General features: G+C 39.6%; 1 long non-coding RNA gene across 1 annotated transcript; it reads right to left on the bottom strand.

Moving 5' to 3' along the window:
• Nucleotides 1-1,662: 1,662 nt before the first annotated feature.
• On the bottom strand, nt 1,663-9,399 carry LOC148195243 (uncharacterized). The gene is made up of 2 exons (XR_015781061.1): nt 8,993-9,399; nt 1,663-1,923 (listed from the first exon to the last, which is right to left on the bottom strand). It is a non-coding gene; the product is annotated as an uncharacterized LOC148195243 (long non-coding RNA).

Here is a 9,399-nt window from a genome sequence, read left to right as displayed (position 1 = left end):
TCAGGTTCACTTCCCAAAAATCCCAAAATCATTTCAGAACGAATTTTCAATCAATTTCTCAAACGAACCTTTCAATCAATTTCTCAAACAAATCTTTCAATCAATTTCTCAAACAAATCTCTCAAGCATTTTCATAAAGAACTACGTAACCCTGATTTCTCATTTTGAATGAGAATACGTAGGAGCAAGGTCAATCCTTGTCAGGCCCAAAAAACTAAAAAATATGTTTTGTTTATTTAGAATTTTATTTTAGGGGATAGTTAAACATTTTGAAAACCACATCATATTCGTGCATTTAGTTAAAGGTACTGCCTTAGGGCAGGCGTTGTGGGGTGCTAACACCTTCCCCACGCGTAACCGACTCCCGAACCCAATCTTTGGTTTTCGTGGACCGTGCTTTATCGTTTTGTGTTTTTTCTGTAGTTTTCCAGAATAAACTATGGTGGCGACTCCAAATCTCTTTTCAAAACCCGTTTCTCTTTTTTGGATCGTCGTCCCGTCACGATTCCGGTTGCGACATGGAGAGATACTTCACACGATGGATTTTGTATGCAAATTGGTTTCGTGTGGAGGTGATGTGTTGTAATGAAAGATTTCATAAGAGTAACATTGTTAGAACAAGCAGAAAACATAGAAAGATGATTAAAGATAAAAATAACAAAGTGTAAAGTTACATCTATTTTTACCCCAATAATGTTAATATAATACATCAATTCTTTTTATAAGTGAGGTAGTACGTGATTTTTGACATTTATTATAAATAATGTAATATGCAAGTGTTATTTATAAAAGTGTCAATTCAATTATTTTTTTATTACAATTTCATAGTAACCAATGTAGTATATATGATGTTCCTTTTTCACTGTTGACAAATATATTGTTATATCTTTATTGTGCATATTAGAATAGATATTATGAGTATTAAAGACCATTTCTAAAAAGTCAAGTTTTTACATAACATTGTTTAATTATGCAAGGAAGAAACAAGTTCTCCATAAAGTTGGTTCCATATGCTATAAATTTTAATGAATAACATAGAAGACATTCAATATTAATTTTATGTGTAAACACAAATCTTCATATAACTACGTAAGTTTGAAAGTTTTCCAATTTAGTTAGTCAAAATAGATAAATAACAATCTACAATGCATTATTTAGATATATAAATCATTTACAATATTAGTTTTTATTGGAGAGAGAACATATTTAATTTGAAAAGTTGAACAAAAATGTTGTAGTTTTGAATTTATTTATTATAAGCTCATACAAATTTTATTACTACATTTATTTATTCATAACTATATCTAATCATCCATAATTTTTCCTTTGATTTTGATAGCATAAACAAACATTTGATGTTAATTCCTATGTTTATATATATATATATATATATATATATATATATATATATATATATATATATATATATATATATATATATATATAATGTTCATATAAATCTTATAGTTTAAAAAAGTCATTTAATTACTCAATTTTGGACCTTAGATAATTTAATAAATATATCATCTTCATTAACAAGTGTATTGTAGTTTTTCTTATCATGTGTAGCATCCCAAAAATACAGTAAAAAAAACCATATAATAGAATTAATTACATTAATAATAAACCAGTTCAGTTTTATACTAAACAAACTAACAAACCTTGGCCGAACGATCTTACATAGGATTACCAAAAGTAAACTGTACAAGATTAGAGAAACATGACCGAACGGCTTACAAAAGTCAAATTACCGATTGGTCAAATAACAAAAAAAAAGAAAGGAAGTGACCGAACGGTCACTTCATGCTAAACTACTAACTACAGACCGAACGTCCTACGGTTCGGCTTTTACTTCAACGTCTACGAGGTTCGCATCTTCCAAATTTTCTTCTTCCAGCGCCTCTTCAAGTAGCGCGCTTCCATCTGCTCACATCCACATGGATGATCATTGCAATGACAAGACGGGCGTACAACAAGACAACACAAGGAAACACAGGGTAAGCTTATGTAATTTAATTCAAGAAATAACATACGTTTTCATATGCAAGCACATTCAAATACATTCAGATAAACAATTCAATCAAACTGCTACTAGACCGATTGTCCGGACTGTATGAATCTGTGTAGCTACAAGCGTTCGTGCACCCGGGTGATGTAGTAACTAGGATACACTCAACAGCTGCCACCCGAGGTTAGCCCTATCCAAAGTACCCCTAAGGACTAGGACCTCCTGTCGTTCCCACACATGACCTACCCTCCTCTACATGAGGACGAGTACTCACGGAACATCATGATGAACGGCCAGCATTAGCATGCCCACAGTCATACCTTACAATAATCCAATATTCAATACATGAGTCGTTCCTCCCCAGAACGCTCGTTCAACTTCACATAATTTCATTCATACTCATTCTCGATTTCATCTTTCATTATCATTTTTTCTCAATTTCCTCTTTCATTTCCAATACGTTAAATTTCATCATTTGCTCTAAGAGTATAAAATGCCGAATGTTCAGACCTCTTTAGAATGAGGACCAATGATAAGAACGAGACCGATAATTCTCCCGTTCATAACAGAATAAGGCTAAGAGAATTACTTTTAGATTTAAGAAAGGAACCGAGTAAAATAGTGCAATATGTGACGAACGGTATTTACCACTTGAATCAGTTGGGTGAGCTGACTCTCTTGAATTTGAACCAATACTTAAAGAAGAAATCAAGTATGGAGGCCCTAGGCCGGGTCCAATGCAAGAAGAATAATTAAGATGTTAAGGAACTATATTTAGAATAGTTCACATACGGAAATCCAATGCCAGTAAATGACCGAACATGGTAAAGGAAAATATTACTGAAGTTGGACGAACGCTATTTTATCAAGATTGATTATACAATAGTACGAGCGCTTGGTATAAGACCGAGCACTACTCAGTACGAGCGCTAGGTATAAGACCGAGCACTACTTAGTACGAGCGCTAGGTGTAAGACCGAGCACTACTAGTCTTAAAGTATATATATGTATTACTTTATTTCGGGATAACCGGGTACAACTATGCTTATCCGAACGCTCAAACATAGTATTTCCACACGAGGGCACTCGTCCTACACTAGGATTCTATCCAAATGAAAGAATCCCTTTTTAACTATGTTCACAGAAAACCGAACGGTCAATGACCGTTCAGTAACGGACGTACTCTATCATAGTAGAATTTCATATTCAGATTTCATTTACTTCCAACTCAAATCTCAACACATCATTTCATAACCTTATAACTTCACACCGATTATCAATTTACATACTTCATAAAATCCATATTAATAATGGTTTAATGTCTCAATAGGTCCCTATTTTTGTTCAGAATTTGAAATAGGTCCCTTTATTTTTTGGCGTCTCAATTGGGTCCTTATTTTTGTTAATTTGATGCAAATAAATCATTTCCGTCAATTTCATCAAACGGCGTTAATGAATGTGTGACGTGGCCTGAGGACAGTATTGACACGTGTAAGGCCACGTCACACATTTATTAACGTCGTTTGATGAAATTGACGGAAAGGATTTATTTGCATCAAATTAACAAAAATAAGGACCTAATTGAGACGTCAAAAAATAAAGGGACCTATTTCAAATTCTGAACAAAAATAGGGCTATTGAGACATTAAACCTATTAATAATTCATACTCCAAAACTATTACTCATATTCACATTCCTACACTTCATACATATCAACCATCATACACCATACTCATACTAGATACATACATTCACTCATTCAGCAACAATGCATTCATTTTCAGCAAGCATACAACAACATACAGTTAAATTAGATAAGCTTCCCTTACTTGGATCTGTGAAAGAACGTCCTACAGACTGCAACTTGGTTCGTCAACTACAACTTCTACCCTCACGGTCACTTAACTCTTCCAACTAAACCGAACCACATGAAAAACAAAAATAACTTAGACTACACCCCTGCATGCAACCAGAACGTGGTTTTGCATGTAACAAAAGAACGAACGACTAAGGGGAGAAACTTACCAGCTCAATCTTGAAACTTGTTCGGTTCAAAGTGAAGCTTGAGACGCCGAAAACGCTTCTACGGTCTTTGAATCATGATCGGAGAAGAGAAAGGTGAGTTACAGTAGAGAGAAGGGAAGGTTTTCTAGAGAGAAGAAGGAGAAGATGAAAAGATCAAAGTTTGGAAGGAGAAGGTGCATGCAGAGGAGAGTGAGCAGGGTTTTTCAAAAAAATCATTTTTGTCTACCCCACGTCCAACGGACGTACACTCTCCTGTAGACATCTGTCCTCCACTACTGATTTTCGAATCTTCCATTCTTGACACCTGGCGTCAGTTTACAGAGTTTTGGGTGCATTTTAAATGGATCTGAGTAGGGGTTTTGGGTTAAATTTTTGAGGTCTGACATTCCCCCTAACTACAAAAATTTTCGTCCTCGAAAATTAAAACTTACCCGGAAATAAGTGAGGGTACAAGTCCTTCATTGCATCTTCCACTTCCCATGTAGAGTCGCCCGTCTTCTCGTCCCATACCACTTTCACCATTCTAATTGCTTCCCTTTTGTAATACTTGGTGCGGCAGTCTTCAACGCGAACTGGCTGCAACTCCAGCGTTCGGTCTTGACGAAGACGAACGCCTTCCAACTCCAGTATATGAGAGGGGTTGGCTATGTACTTCCGGAGTTGGGAAACGTGGAAGACTGATGGAGGTTGGACAGTTGAGGTGGCAAGGCCAACTCGTACGCCACTGGTCCGATCTTTCTCAAAACTTGATAAGGTCCGACAAACTTGGGGGATAGCTTCTTTGGACGAATGGCTCTGCCTACTCCAGTGGTCGAATTCAGCCTAAGGAATACGTGATCTCCAGCATTGAACTCTAGCGGCCTTCTTCTCTTGTCTGCGTAAGATTTCTGCCTGCTTCGAGACGTCTTCAACCTTTCTTGGATTAGCTTCATCTTCTCGGTCGTTTGTTGAATGAGCTCAGGTCCAGTCAATACGTTCTTTCCTTCTTCAAACCAGCAAAGTGGCGTGCGACACTCCCATCCGTAGAGAGCTTCAAAGGGAGCCATACCGATGCTGGACTGGAAACTGTTGTTGTAGATGAACTCCACTAAAGGTAAGACTTCATCCCAGACGTCCATGTGATCTAGGACGCACGTCCTTAGTAAGTCTTCGAGCGTCTAGATGGTTCTCTCGGATTGACCGTCCGTTTGAGGGTGATAAGCTGAACTCATTTGAAGTTTGCTTCCCAGCTCGCTTTGCAAAGATTGCCAAAACCGAGATGTGAATCTCGTGTCTCGGTCAGAAATGATGCTCGAGGGCATCCCATGCAACCGAACGATCTCTCTGAATAAAGTTTGGCCAGGTTGGTCATCGACATCTTCAAGTTGACCGCTAGGAAGTGAGCGCTCTTCGTGAGTCGATCCACTATTACCCAAATGGAATCGTGATTCTGGACTGTGCGGGGTAAGTGGGTCACGAAGTCCATCGAGATGTTATCCCACTTCCATTCAGGAATCTCTAACTGCTGCAGTAAGTCGCCCGGCCTCTGATGCTCAGCCTTTGCACGTTGACAAGTTAGGCATGATGCCACAAAACGTGCGACATCATTCTTCATTCTCGGCCACCAGAAGGAGTTCCTGAGATCTTGATACATCTTAGTCATACCAGGGTGTATGCTAAGACGGATGTGATGACCTTCCTCCAAGATAATCCTCTTCAGATCTCCATCGTTTGGAACGCACGTCCTACCCATATAGCATAAGAGGCCGTCCGTTCCAGTGTTGAAGTCCTTAGCCTGATCTGTACCGAGCGCGCTCAAAATCTTCACCAGATCTTCATCCTCCAATTGTTTTTCTTTGATTCTGTCAAAGACGTTGCTGGATATTCTAAGGTTACAGCATTTAATACCGTTCGCTCCCAACTCAAACTGTAACCTTAGATCTCTAAAACTTTCAACCAAGTTTAATTCTCTGACCATCATAGCTGAAACATGAACCACTTTTCTACTTAGGGCGTCCGCTACCACATTCGCCTTCCCTGGATGGTAGAGTAGTTCAAAGTCGTAGTCCTTCAAGAACTAAGGCCACCTCCTCTGCCTCATGTTCAAATCCTTCTGATCAAAGAGGTACTTGAGGCTCTTGTGATCACTGAAGACTTGGAACGTAGATCCATACAGGTAATGCCTCCAAATCTTCAGTGCGAATACAACTGCTGCCAACTCCAAGTCGTGCGTTGGGTAATTTCTCTCGTGAATCTTCAGTTACCGAGAAGCGTACGCGACCGCTCTCTTCTCTTGCATAAGCACGCATCCCAGACCTTGATGAGAAGCGTCGCAGTAAACTTCGAACGGTTTGGCTGTGTTTGGGATAACCAAGACTGGAGCGCTCATCAACTTCCTCTTCAATTCTTGGAAGCTCGCTTCACACCGATCGGTCCATGCGAACGGTTGATCTTTCCTGGTCAGCTGAGTTAGCGGGGCTACTATCTTAGAAAATCCTTCAATAAAACGCCTATAGTAGCCCGCAAGTCCCACGAAGCTGCGAACCTCAGTGACCAAACGGGGACTCTCCCATTCCAATACCGCTCGTACCTTGGCCAAATCCACTGAGATACCTCCAACCGATACCACGTGCCCCAAGAATTGAACTTCTTTCATCCAGAACTCACATTTGGATAACTTGGCGTACAACTCCTTCTCCCTCAATACGCCAAGTACGGTTCTTAAGTGCTCCTCATGTTCGTCCTGGGTCTGGGAGTAGATGAGGATGTCGTCAATGAAGACGACCACGAACTTGTCTAGATACGGTCTGAAAATGTGATTCATATAGTCCAGGAAGATCGCTGATGCGTTCATTACACCGAACGACATCACTACATACTCGTAGTGTCCGTAACAAGATCGGAAGGCGGTCTTCTGAACATCCCCTTCCTTAACTCTGATTTGATGGTATCCAGATCGCAAGTCAATCTTCGAGAACACTGAGGCCCCATGCAGTTGATCCAACAAATCATCTATCCTTGGCAGTGGGTACTTATTCTTGATGGTCAGCTTGTTTAATTGTCTATAATCAATGCAAAGCCGAGCTGCCATCTTTCTTCTTCACCAAGAGAACAGGCGCTCCCCAGGGTGACACGATCGGCCTGATGAACTGCTTGTCCATCAAATCTTCAATCTGCTTCTTAAGTTCAGCTAACTCCGCAGGCGACATATGATAGGGCGCAACAGAAATGGGTGCTGTCGTTGACACCAAGTCGATCGTGAACTCAACCTCGCGAGTAGGAGGTAGTCTAGGTATTTCTTCCGGAAAGATGTCCGGGAACTCATCCACAACCGATCGTCCTCCACTGGACTTGTTACTGGACGGTCGTTCAAAGTTCATTTCTCCAGCCTCCTTGTCTTCGTGTGTCATTATCAGAAAACAGTTGGCGCCTTCCATGATATCCTCCTTTAGTTGACCGAGCGTCACAGACAACACTTCTTCATCTTCCTCAGGAAACACTAGCCTCTTTTCTCCACAATCTATAAGAATGTGATTGGTAGTCAACCAATCCATTCCCAATATTACTTCTAAACCTTGAAGAGGTAGACAAATGAGATTAACTTTAAATCTACGCCCCTCAACTTCTATAGGACATCTGACGCAAACTGTAGACGTCCTAACCTCGCCAGCCGCTGGGGTTGACACCACCAAGTCGAACTGCATCTCACTCTCAGTTATTCCCACTTTCTCAACACATGCCTTCGAAATGAAGGAATGAGTTGCCCCAGAGTCATACAACACACAGCAAGGTTTACCATACAGCAAGCAATCACCGAATATGAGGTTACCTGAGCTTGTTGCCTTCGCGCCCGTTATAGCATACACACGCCCAACCGCTTGGGCTCGACCACCTCTTTGTTGATTCCTTCCCGCGTTCAGTGGTCTCATCACCGCTCGTCCTCCCATGTTGCACTCATTCTCCAGATGTCCGTTTCTCCTACAACGAGTGCAAAATTTTCCTCCCATCAGCTGAGGACATGACGAGCGGTAATGTGGTCCTCCACATTGGAAACAGGTCACGTTTCCTTGTTGGCCAGACTGCCCGACAGCCACCACTGCTTTAGATGTTAGCAAAAATCAAAGATGAAGTTTTGATGATGAACAGATTTACACAAGTCAAGATCCACAAAGACAAATTGAAGATCTCTGTATTTTATAAAGCTTTTATAATAATCAAAGTTGATGTAATAGTGCTCAAATATGTATTAGGGTTGATTCTTGTAAATTTATATTTGATTTATTTACTATTGAGAATCATCCACAAGCTGTTTTAATCGATTAAACCCAGTTTTAATCGATTAAAACGAGGCTGGCACTGAAAACCCAATTGCCCCTGTAATAATCGATTAAAGCTAATAATAATCGATTAGTTAATCGATTATTCCTGAGAATAATCAATTAACACTAGCCGTTGGGGGTTTCAGATTTGAAAAACTAGCCGTTGGGGGTTTCAGATTTGAAAAACTAGCCGTTGTACTCATTATTAATCGATTAATATTTATGTTAATCGATTAAATGCGTTAGATGGCCCGTTTTCGAAGAATGGAAGGGTATTAGGCTGAGTCTATAAAATGGCTCACTCTTTATCTCAAAAATAACTCTTCCCTTGTGCAAAAGATCTCTGAACTCTTTGAGAACTCTGTGAGATTGTTGAAGCTAAGGAAACTCTTGTCTGCAAAGTCCTGAAGTGCTACTGCGGTGATAGAGGAATAGCTTGTTCATCCTTGGTGTGTTCGAGGAAGTGTCTGGAAGAGAATCATCCTTCGTGAAGCATTCGAAGGAGGTGGTCATCCTTTGTGAAGATTCAAAGGAAGTGTAAGTTCATCTCTTGTGGTTTCAAGAGAGGTGGTATTTCTAAACTCTTACAAAAATAAGGAGGAAGAAATTTGATAACAATAAGTGAATATTCATAAATGATATCTGATAACAATGTTCTCACCCTTCGTTCAGCACATTGCTTATATAAAGCAATTTCATCTTGACAAAATGGTTCAATGTCATTGATTTGCAAGCCTGCAAGATATAATAAAGCTCATAAAACGTTCAGATAAAAAAGGCTGCAATAGACAAACATCTAATATTAAAAACAATTATCTCGTTAACATACTGCACTATTACTGAACCTTGTTGAAGTTTTAGTCCTTTAACTTCTCCAATCTGGGCATACCAAAAAAGTGTACCCACTTTTTTTACAAGGTCGGAAAAAAATCAAGTGACTCACGTTCCTACATAACCCTAATCCTAATTACAAAAGAACGAAGCAAAATAACTTCTTAATGCATGTCATTGCATCTACTTAGAACTATCAAATGCAAATAAAAACGTAGATCTAAGGGCTATTTTTCT

This window comes from Vigna umbellata, chromosome 7 (genome assembly GCF_029865625.1).
Source record: "Vigna umbellata cultivar VRB3 chromosome 7, Vumbellata_1.0, whole genome shotgun sequence".
NCBI classification, from domain to species: Eukaryota; Viridiplantae; Streptophyta; class Magnoliopsida; order Fabales; family Fabaceae; genus Vigna; species Vigna umbellata.
The sequence above is the reverse complement of the archived record's forward strand: the minus strand, read 5'-3'. Positions and strand labels throughout refer to the sequence as shown.